The 11,474-nt window shown below is 37.9% G+C and overlaps 1 non-coding gene across 1 annotated transcript; it reads left to right on the forward strand.

Annotated features, from left to right (window-relative positions):
- Window positions 1-10,845: 10,845 nt before the first annotated feature.
- Window positions 10,846-10,949, forward strand: LOC132651935 (U6 spliceosomal RNA). Its single transcript, XR_009589458.1, has one exon. It is a non-coding gene; the product is annotated as a U6 spliceosomal RNA (small nuclear RNA).
- The last annotated feature ends 525 nt before the right edge of the window (window positions 10,950-11,474 follow it).

Here is an 11,474-nt window from a genome sequence, read left to right on the forward strand (position 1 = left end):
GGTAACACCACCAAGGAGGCATCAGTCCTGAACAGCTCTACACTTCATCAACCTTATCACAGTTTGTCTTCTGTGTTTATTTACTATGATTTGCTCACATTGTATCTCCTCTGCTGCCCCTTCCCTCTTCTCATTCCAGTCCTACCCACCCTTCCTCCACCCATGCCCTTTTTCTACTTCCTTCTGTCTGACCCTAGCTTATCGGTCTCATCAAGGTTGACTACATGATCTTCCTCTGCAGCCTGATTCTCATGGCATTGTTCTTCTGTCCTCAATTCCCTCTACTTAGGATACTCTTTCTGCCTCCTCTCCTGCAGGCTTCCAAGAGCTCTGAAGGGAAGGAAAATTCCATAGGAAATTCCCATTTAGAGCTGGGTGTTTTAAGGTCTCTCTCTCTCTCTCTCTCTCTCTCTCTTTCTCTTTGCTTATTATAGGACTGTGGGTCTCTGAATGAAATCCCATTTGATGCAGAAGGAAGAATCTCTATGGATATAGGAACATGGCACTGATCTATCACATGTGGGCAGAGAGCAACATATTTTAATAACAATAGCCTTGGTTGCTTGAAAATTTCCATAGGATGGCCTGGCCCAAAAACTCAATAAATTGACACCCAATTCCCCTAGGGGAAGACTGATTTGGTCACAATAGATGGCTTTTTGGAACTTTATCCATATTGTTAGGATACCTCCTAATAAGTGAATACATACTAGATTTGTCTTTTTCTATTTTAATGACTTCACCTAGGATGAATTTTCATAGTTCCAACCATTTGCCTGAAAATATCACAATGTCATTTTCTTTGCTGAATAATACTCATTTATGAAAATATTCCACATTTTCTCCAAAGAAGATTGTCAGTCCTGTTCTTTAGTCCTTGGAAGTTGTTGAGACTTTAATCATTGTTTTGAATGACAAACTATCAGAAATACTATGTTCTTTTAGCTTAGAATTCTCTCCATCTTCTTACACTTCCTGGTGATTTGAATTGCAAATCACCTTGAAGCGCATCTCTTTACATGTTTAGTCACCAGTGAGGAAATGTCAGAGTAGGGTTAGGAGATATGGCCTAGTTACATAATGTAATTCCTTTTGTTTTCCTAATTTATTTTTCAGCCCTGTTTTTTTTTTTTTCTTTTGTATAGAGGAGGGCTACTGATTTTTTTTGAGTTAATGTTGTATCCAGTCATTTTGCCAAAGCTGTTTATCATCTGTAGGAATTCCCATGTAGAATTTTGGAGGTCACTCAGGTATAGTGTCATGTTATCTGCAAGTAGTGTTACTTTGACTTCTTCATTTTGCATTTCTATCTCATTGATCTTCATCAATTGTGGGCAGCCTTGCTTTGTCCCTGATTTCAGTGGGATTGCTTTAAGTTTCTCTTTGCTTAGTTTGATGTTGGCTATAGACTTGCTGTATATTACCTTTACTATATTTAGATATGTGCCTTGTATCTCTGATCTCTCCAATACTTTTAACATGAATGGAGTTTGGATTTTGCCCAATGCTTTTCCTGCATCTAAGGCAATTATCCTGTGTTTGTTTTTTATTTTTTCTCATTTTTTTCTAATATGGTGGATCACATTGATGAATTTTTGTATATGGGATCACTCCTGCATACCTGGGATGAATATCCACTTGGTCATAGTGGATGATATCTTTCATGTGTTCTTGTATTCAGTGAAAGACATAAAGTACCTTCATGTGATCCTAACCAAGAATGTCAAAGATTTGTATGAAAAAAAAAAATTCAACTCTTTGAAGAAAGAATTAGAAGAAGATATCAGAGGATGGAAAGATCTCCAATGCTCATGGCTTGGATTAACATAGTAAAAATGGCCATCTTACCAAAAGCAAACCACAGATTCAATGCAATACCCATCAAATTAGCAACACAATTCTTTCCAAACCTTGAAAGAAAAATTCTCACCTTTATATGGAAAAACAAGAAACCAGAATTGCTAAAACAATCCTCTACAATAAATGATCTCCTAGAGGATCACTATCCCTGAGCTAAAGCTGTACTATAGAGCAACAGTAATAAAAACTGCATGGTACTGACATAGAAACAGAATGGTGGATCAAAGGAACCATATAGAAGACCCAGTAATAAATGCACACACTTATGGACACCTGAGTTCTGACAAAGATGCCAAAACTTCATCATAAATCCAGACACATTAAGTCAGTTAGAAGAAAATGTATGATAGAGCCTTAAACTCATTGGCACAGGAGACGTCTCAAATTCCTGAACATAACACCAACAGCACAAGCTCTAAGAGCAACAATTCGTGAATGGAACCTCATGAAATTAAAAAGCTTATAAAGCAAAGGACATAGTCATCAAAAAATAAATGAAAGCCTACTGACTGGGAAAGAATCTTTACCAACCCTCTTTGTGACAGAGGGCTAATATCCTTTATATATAAAGAATTAAGAAGTTGAAAAGCAACAAATCAAGTAATCCAATTAAAAAATGGGGAGCAGAGCTAAACAGAGAATTCTTGATAGAAGATTATCGAATGGCAGAGAAACACTTAAAGAAATGCTCAATGTCATTAGACATCAGGGAAATGCAAATCAAAACAACAGTGAGATTTCAACTTAAACTATCAGAATGGCAAATAAAAAAATCAGAGATCAGACCTCTACTCTTGCCTGATACGTCTAAAACAAAAAGGGGGAACTGTAGAGAGCTGCGGAATGCTATGCCTTAAAGATGGAGCTGGTTTCTGCCTTCCACCTTCCCGATGGTGAGTGCTCTCTGTCACGAACAACTCCACATTTGGCTAAGGCCGAGGATCTGGCTTGCTTCCATGTAGGTGGACCTATCTGCATTGCCCCCGTGGCACGCCTGGGTTGGCTACCCAGAGGCTATTTAAGCTGTGGGCTGGCTTTCCCCGGGGTCCGAGGATTGTTCAATGTTCCTGAATAAACTGCATTGAAAAAAAAAAAAAAACTGTAAAAAACAAAACAAAACAAAACAAAAAAAAAAACTGTAGAGATTGTGGAGAAAGGGGAACTCACCTCCACTAACTGGTGGGAATGTAAACTTGCAAAAGCAATCTGGTAATCAATCTGGTACTGTCTCAGACAACTAGGAATAGCGCTTCCTTTAGATACAGCTATCCAACTCTTGGCATATATCCAAATGAGGCTCAAGTACACATTAAGGACATTTGCCAAGTCATTTTTGTAGCAGCTTTATTTGTAATAGTCAGAACTTGGAAACAAACCAGACCCCCCCACACACACACTGAAAAATGGATACAGTACATCTACAGAATGGAATATTACTCAGCAGTAAAAAACAAGGAAAACATGAAATTTCCAGGTATATGATATAAAATGGAAAAGATTATCTTGAGTGAGCTATTCCAGAAGCAGAAATACACACCTGTTATATACTAAGAGATATATAATATAACATAAACCTACTAAAATCTGTAAATATAAAAAAATAATCAAGAGTGAGGACTCTGGCTAAAATGCTCATTCCCCATCCCTAAAGACAAAGGAATGGACATCAAAAGAAGGGGAAAGCAGGGAACATGTTATGTGCCTGCAAAAGAGAGCCTATGAAAGGCTCTGCCCTGCAGAGTGAAGGTGGGATTGGGTTGGGAGGAAGGGGCTTTTATGAGGATAATCAAAGTGAATAAAGAGTAATTAATTAAAAATATAATAAAAATATTAAGAAATATAATTCATTTGGAGTTATATTATAGGAGGTGTGCTTTGAGGTCGATATGCCAATGAAAGTGACCAGACAAACAGGGGTTTCTGTCTCTCAGTCTCTGTCACTTGTTTCTGCTGATCTTGGTCTCTCTATTTGTGAATCTGGCTCTCTAGATCTTTCTCGATCTGTCTCTCTCTGTCTCCCTGTCTCTGACTACTGCTTTTGATATAGTGTGAATAGCTCTCAATTCTGCTCTAGGATTACAACAAGATGACTGCTTGTTGACATAGCATCCTGGATAGTCTCTATAAAAATATAAGTAATTAAATGTTTTTTGTTTATACATTTCCCTTGGTCAAGGACCGTTTTCACAGTAAGTAATTCACTGACTGAGGACATATCTGTACATTTAACAAATAATAATTGAATCTGTCATAATGTGAAAATCATGTGACTTTCTGAGTTTTGACACAAGAACTGTTATCTCTGGGTTGTGTGTTTTCAGCTGCTCAGCCTTACTTTCAAGCAGGCTCTACATTTGGCCCTTTTAATAACTGGCTCTTGAAACTTTTACTGGTTTTCATCTGTTTTATGACATAGTTCTCCCTCTCAGTCAATCAGCACTTGAGAGAATCTTAAGGATTCCATCGAGATGAGTAAGCAAACTATCCTCAGTGTCCAGTATTGAGTGCACAGGTGACTTTTTGTTAGAAACTCAACAAGCCTTTATCTCATCCCTTTATCCAGATCCTAAACACTTACTCCTGTTTACCTCTGTGACAATCTCATATAGGAAATGAAACTTTTATCTAACTTTAATTAATTGGACAGCTTCCTATGTAGGGGAGCTTCAAAGTGATGTGGGATTAAGGGTAATGTACCCAATGACAAAATGATCTCCTACTGTGGTTTTGGATCTGAAATTTCCTAGGTAGCGACTTTAAATTGAGCAGTTACTTGCATACTCACTAAATATACCTTCCCATTCTTATTGATATAATAGGCTAGGAGGTTCTAGGGTTCCCTGGGGTACTGATTCTTTAAGAGTAGAGAAAAGAGAAGGAAACCATATAATGCTTGGGGCTGGTTTGGCTGAAATAGACAAAGATAAGTGTCTGTAAAAGGAGAACCGAAGGACAAGATATTATATGACAGCTACTGCTATTCCACACTAGTGTTGGCAACCCTCTATCAGCTGGGTTGTCTTGGCTGACATGGATGTATGGGCAGCTGTATCTTACTCATTCAGGGAGCAAGTTTCCTGGTTCAGGGGATTACAGTTAAACCTGGGCCATCAGAACAGTGAAATGGATCAGTGTTATATGCTTAGAATACAAGAGCACCTGTGTTACCTTCTGTGGTTCTCAAAACAAACCTTCTGAAGGTAGTTTTAGGGCCAGGACTGCTTGTTCAGAGGTGCCACCTGAGATCAAGGGGTCTGACATAGCTGCGTAACCACTACTTCATGGCAAGGATTCTCTGATACATAATGAGTTATTAGAAAGCATGCCTTACAAAGTCAAACTCTGCTCTCCTTTAGCAGAATCTTTTCTCTATGTTAAAAGACATTTTTAAATTGGCAACATATTATATTTGTTGATTATTTGGGAATTTAATATTGCATATATTACACTCCTTTTTTATTGCTCCCAGGTACAAATTCCTACCTATGTGTCACACTAATATTTTTTTCTCTTTAAAATGCTTCAATTGAAGTGTTGTTCATATACTCACTGGAACTTGATCAGAGTCTTTGGGCCATGTCTCTAAAAGAAAACTTAATTCATCATTGCTGTATTCTGGCACCACCCACAAAAAAAAAAAAAAAAAAAGACATCAGTCCTGAAGAGCTCTATAATTCATCAACTTGTTCACAGATTTTCTTATGTATTTATTTATTGTGATTTGGTCACTTTATTTCCCCACTCCTGCCCCCTCCATCTTCTCCTTCAAGACCCACCCACCCTCCTTCCTCTATCCCTATGCAGTTTTTCTATTTTCTAATAGGCGATGTCCCCCACACCTTTCTATCTGACCCTAGCTTATCAGATCTCATCAAGGCTGGCTCATCATCTTCTTCTGCGAATGATTCTCACGACATTGTTCTTGAGTCCTCAATTTCCTCTACTTATGACACTCTTCCTGCCTCCTCTATTGCAGGCTTAAAAGAGAACTGAGGGAAGGTAGAATGTAATAGGGAAATCCCTTTTAGAGCAACGTGTTTTAAGGTCTCTCTCTGCATAATATCAGACTGTGGGTCTCTGTATGGAATCCCCTTTGATGCTTAAGGAAGCATCAGTTTGTATTCAAGAACCTGGCACTGATCTATTGGTTGAGGACAGAGAGCAACATATTTTAACAACAAATGCCTGGGTTGCTTGACAATTGACATAGGATGCCATGGACCAACAACGCAATTAACTGCCATCAAATTCCCCTAGCGGAAGAGTGGTTTGGTCACAATAGATTGCCTTTTATATACAGGAGCACTTCTGATTTTTTGAGTTAATTTTGTATCGGCCACTTTGCTGAAGGTACTTATCAGCTGTTGGAGTTCCCTGGTAGAATTTTTGGGGTTATTCATGTATATTATCCTATCATCTGTAAATAGTGATACTTTGAATTCTTCCTGTCTGATTTGTATTCCCTTGATCTCCATCAATTGTCTTATTGCTCTAGCAATGACTTCCAGAAACTATGTTGAAGAGATATAGAGAGAGTTGGCAGCCTTGCCTTGTCTTTGATTTCAGTTCTGTTTAGTTTGATGTTGGCTATAGGCATGCTGTATATTGCCTTTACTATGTTTAGATATGTTTCTTGTATCCCTGATCTTGTTTTGACCAGCTCAGGAACCCGCAAAGACCAGAAATAAAGTGACTCTGCTGTAAATACATGAGAGTTTTTTTTTTTTTGGTAAATTACAAGCTACAGCTTGGGCCCACACCCTCCCTCCACCACCAAAATGGTGAGAGCTGAGTGCCCCGTGCTCATGCTCCAGTTACTTGGTAGATTCTGGTCCCTCCCTGCATGCCCAAGGCAGGGGCAATTTCTGCTTGGCAAACATCTATTGGTCAAAATTGTACATTTTAAAATGTCTGGCTATAGGAAGGTCCCCAGACCATTAATGATCTGTTGTTCCTCCCTAGGGGGATGAGCCAGCTTCCTTGCAATTGTATCTTTAGTGAGTGGGGAAAGAATGCATTAAGGTAGTTCTTTCCCTCAGCGAATTACTGGACTTCTCCACCCAGCTAGCCTTAGTTCAGACCTTAAACTTTAATAATAACTGCTTATTTTTAATCTTTTGGTCTCTTAATCTCTACAATACTTTAAACATGAATGGATGTTGTATTTTGTCAAATGGTTTTTCAGCATATAAGGAGATTATCATGTGTTGTTTTTCTTTCATTTTTTTTAATATGGTGGATCACACTGATGGATTTCCATATATTGAAGCATCCCTGCATACCTGGGATGAAGCCCACTTGGTCATAGTGGAAGATATCTTTGATGTGTACTTGTACATTGTCAAAAACATAAAGTACCTTGCTATGACCATAACAAAGCATGTCAAATAATTTTATGAAAAAAAAATTAAGTCTCTGAAGAAAGAATGAGAAGAAGATATCAGAAATTGGAAAGATCTTCCATGCTCATGACTTGGCAGGGTTTACATTGTAAAAATGGCCATTCTAACAAAAGGAAACTACAGATTCAATACAGGTCCCATCAAATTACCAACACAAATATTTACAGATTTTGCAGGAAAAATTCTCAACTTCATATGGAAAAACAAGAAACCCAGAATTGCTAAAACAATCCTTTCCAATAAAAGATGTTCTGGACATATCGCCATTCCTGATCTTACGCTGTATTATAAAGAACAGTCATAAAAATTGCATGGTACAGAATGGAAACAGAATGTTCGATCAATTGAAATGAATAGAAAACCCAGAAATAAAACCACACACTTATGGACAATAGAGTTTTGACAAAGATTCCAAAACCATACAATGGAAAAAAGATAGCATCTTCAACAAATGGTGCTGGTCTAACTGGATGCCTACATGTACAAAAATGCAATCTAGTCCTTTCTCAGACAACTAGGAACAGTGATTCCTCCAGACCTCTAGACATATATCCAAAAGAGGCTTAAGTACACAATAAGAACATTTGCACAACCATGTTTGTAGCAGCTTTATTTGTAAAATCCAGAAACTGGAAATCACCCAGACGGTCCCTGCCCAATTAAAAAATGACACAGAAATTGTAATCCATCTACAAAATAGAATATCATTCAGCTTTTTTTTTTTTTTTCAAAGACATGTCTTGGTCAGGGACCATTTTCACAGTAAGTAGTTCACTGACTGAGGACACACTTTTGCATTTAACAAATAATATTGAAACCTGTGATAATCGGAAAGTCATGTGACTTTATTAATGACCACTTGAAATATGTGACCCTTTTGCTGAACAAACAGTCTTGGACACAGGAACTGACATGTCTGTGTTTCAGCTTCCCAGATTGAAGCATGTAGGGCTGCTCAGCCTTTCTCTGAAGCACACTGTCTACTTGGTCTTTTTAATAAATGGCTCCTGAAACTCCTACTGGCTTTTACCTCTTGCATGACATCATTCTCCCTCTCTGCCAATCAGAACCTAAGAGAATCTTGAGGTTTCCATGGAGATGAGTAAACAAACTGTCCTCAGTGTCCAGTATCTCAGATCCTTGGCACATGTTTATCTTCTTTTGAAACCCAACAAGCCTTTATCTCATCCATTTATCCAGACCCACACCTTTACTCTTGTTTACCTCTGTGTCAATGTCAGGTAGGAAATGAAACTTTAATGTTTATTTATTTAGACAGCTTCCTTAGTATACAAGCTTCAAAGTGATGTGTGATTAAGGGGAATGTAACCAAAGACAAGGTGGTTTTCTACTGTGGCCTAGATCTGAAATTTCCTAGGTAGTGACTTTGAATTGATGAATTACTCGTATAATTACTAAATGTACCTTCATATTTTTTATTGATATAGAGGCTGTCAGGGTCTAGGGTTCCCTGGGATATTGAGGCTTTAAGAGCAGGGAAAAGAGAAGGAAAACAGACAATTCCTGGGACAGTTTTGGTGGTAACAGAGAATGATCAGGGTATGTAAAAGGAGAACTCTGGGGCAATAAACCATTTGATGGCTGGTGCTGTTCCACACTAGTGTTGCCACCGTCTATGAACTGGGTTGCCTTTTGCTCTCCTACCTGGATCAGCAGCTGTGTCCTACTCAGTGGTCAGGGAGAAACCCTCTTGTTCCTGCGGTTTACAATCAAAACTGGGCATTCAGGATATAGAAATATGTCCATGTCATATGCCTAGGATACAAGAACAGCTGTTTCCTGCTCTTTTCTTCCAGACAAAATCTCAAAATGTAGTGTTAATTCCTGGACTGCTAGTTCAGAGGTCCCACCTGAGTCATAGGGTCTGTAGTAGCTGGATAATCACTAGTTCGTGGCTAATATTCTCTCTTACATAATGAGCTTTCAAAAGTATATCTTACAAAGTCAGTCTTTACCCTTCATTAGCAAAATCTTTTCTCCATGTTAAAGATCATTGTAAAAGTTGTCAACATATGATTTTTATTGATTATGTGGGAATTTCATATAACATATCTTACACTCGTTTTCCATTGCTCTCAGGTTTAAATTCCTACCATGTGTCACACTAATTATTTTTTAAAAATACACAAATTCAAGTGTGTGTTGTTCATATACTAATTCATCCGTGCTGCACCCTGATAACACTCTGAAGAAGAAGCCCTCAGTCCTGAAGATCTCTATACTACATCACCTTAATCACAGTTTCTGTTATGTATTTATTCATTATGATTTTATTCATTATGATTTGTTCACATTGTATCCCCTCTGCTACCCTCTCCGTCTTCTCCTTCCTATACCACCTACCCTCCCTCTTCTACCTCTAGACCCTTTCTCTACTTCCCTGATAGGTGAGGTCCTCCTCACTCTTTTAACTGAATTTAGCTTATCATGTCTCATCAATGCTGGCTGGATATCTTCCTCTGTGAGTTGATTCTCAGTGCATTGATCTCCTGTCCTCAATTCCCTCTAATTATGACACAATTCCTGCCTTTTCTCCTGCAGGTTTCCCAGAGTTCTGAGGTGAGGAAGAATTTTATAGGGAAATGCCATTTAGACCTGGGTGTTTAAAGTCTACCTGTCTCCATAATATTGGACTGTAGGTCTCTGTATGCATTTTAGTGACTTCGCCCCAAATGATTATTTCTGGTTCCAAACATAGTTGAATAATACTCTGTAACAGAAAAATTCCACATTTTCCCCAAAGGAGAGTATCAGTCCTGTTCTTTAGAATATGGAATTTGCTGGAGAAAGCAGGGAACAAGGTAGGAACCTGTAACAGTGGACCTCTGAAAAGCTCTGCCCTAAAGACTATCAAAGCAGATGCCAAGAATCATGGCCAACTCTTGGGAAGAGTGCATGGAATCTAATGAAAGAAGGAGGAAATAGTAAGATCTGCAAAGGTCAGGAACTCCACAAGAAGAGCAACAGAACCAAAAAAAAAAAAAAAAAAAATTCCGAACATAGGGTTCACTCCTGAGGCCCATGCTGCAACTAAGTACCATGCATGGAAATAACACAGAACCTCTGCACAGATGTAGCCCATGGCATTTTTGTGTCTTAGGGGTTTCCATAGTCATGAGAACAGGGTGTGCTTTGAGGTTGATATGCCAAAGAAAGTTACCAGAGAGCATGGTGTCTCTGTTACTATGTATCTGTCAGTTTATGTCTTTGTTTCTGTTGGTCTCTGTCTCTTTAGCTCTCTGTGGCTATATCAGTCTCCCTAGCTCTTCCTGCTTCTGTGGTTCTTCATGAACATCTCCCAGTTTTCTTAAAGGACTACAGCAAGATGATTGCTTGCTGATGAGACATCATGGATGATCTCTTTAAAAATATAAGTAATGTCCAAATTAAATGCTTTTTCTTCAATGATTTGCCCTAGGGAACATTTTCTCAGAAAATACTTAACTGAAGTAGGGACATATCCTATCCTTACATTTAAAAAATAATAATGGAATCTGTGAAAATGTGAAACTCAAGTCAAGGACCTATGACTTAATTAATGACCACTTGAAATAAATATATTGTGCTCTCTTCAACATCACATATACTAAAATTGGAACTATACTGAGAAGCTCATGGCCCCTGTGTAAGTATGATATGCATATCCATGAAGCATTCCATATTTTTTTGGAGAAATTAAAAAAAAAACACAAATAGAGAAAATTGTGAAGTGAAAGAACTTAGGAAAGAAAACAGGAACTACAGAGCTAAGCATAACTAATAGACTACAAGAGATGGAAGAAAGAACCTCAGGTGTGGATGATACAATGAAAGAAATCATTGTATATGTCAAAGAAAATGTTAAATCTAAAAAAATTCCTGACACAGACCATTCAACAAATGCAAAACAACATAAAAAGACAAAACCTAAGAATAATAGGAATAGAGGAAAAAGAATTTAACCTCCTCCAAGGGCCAGAAAATTTTTTCAACAAAATTTCCCCAACTTAAAGGAGAGGCAAATAAGAATACAAGAGGTATACAGAACACCCAATAAATTAGTTCAGTAAAGAAAAAATTTCTGTAACTTAATAATCAAAACAGTAAATATACAGAACAAAGAAAAAATACTAAAAGCTGCAAGGGAGAAAGCCCAAGTGACACATAATGGCAAACTCATCAGAATCCAATCTGACTTCTCAACAGCATCTA

The sequence above is a fragment of the Meriones unguiculatus genome (genome assembly GCF_030254825.1).
Source record: "Meriones unguiculatus strain TT.TT164.6M chromosome Y unlocalized genomic scaffold, Bangor_MerUng_6.1 ChrY_unordered_Scaffold_42, whole genome shotgun sequence".
NCBI lineage: Eukaryota > Metazoa > Chordata > Mammalia > Rodentia > Muridae > Meriones > Meriones unguiculatus.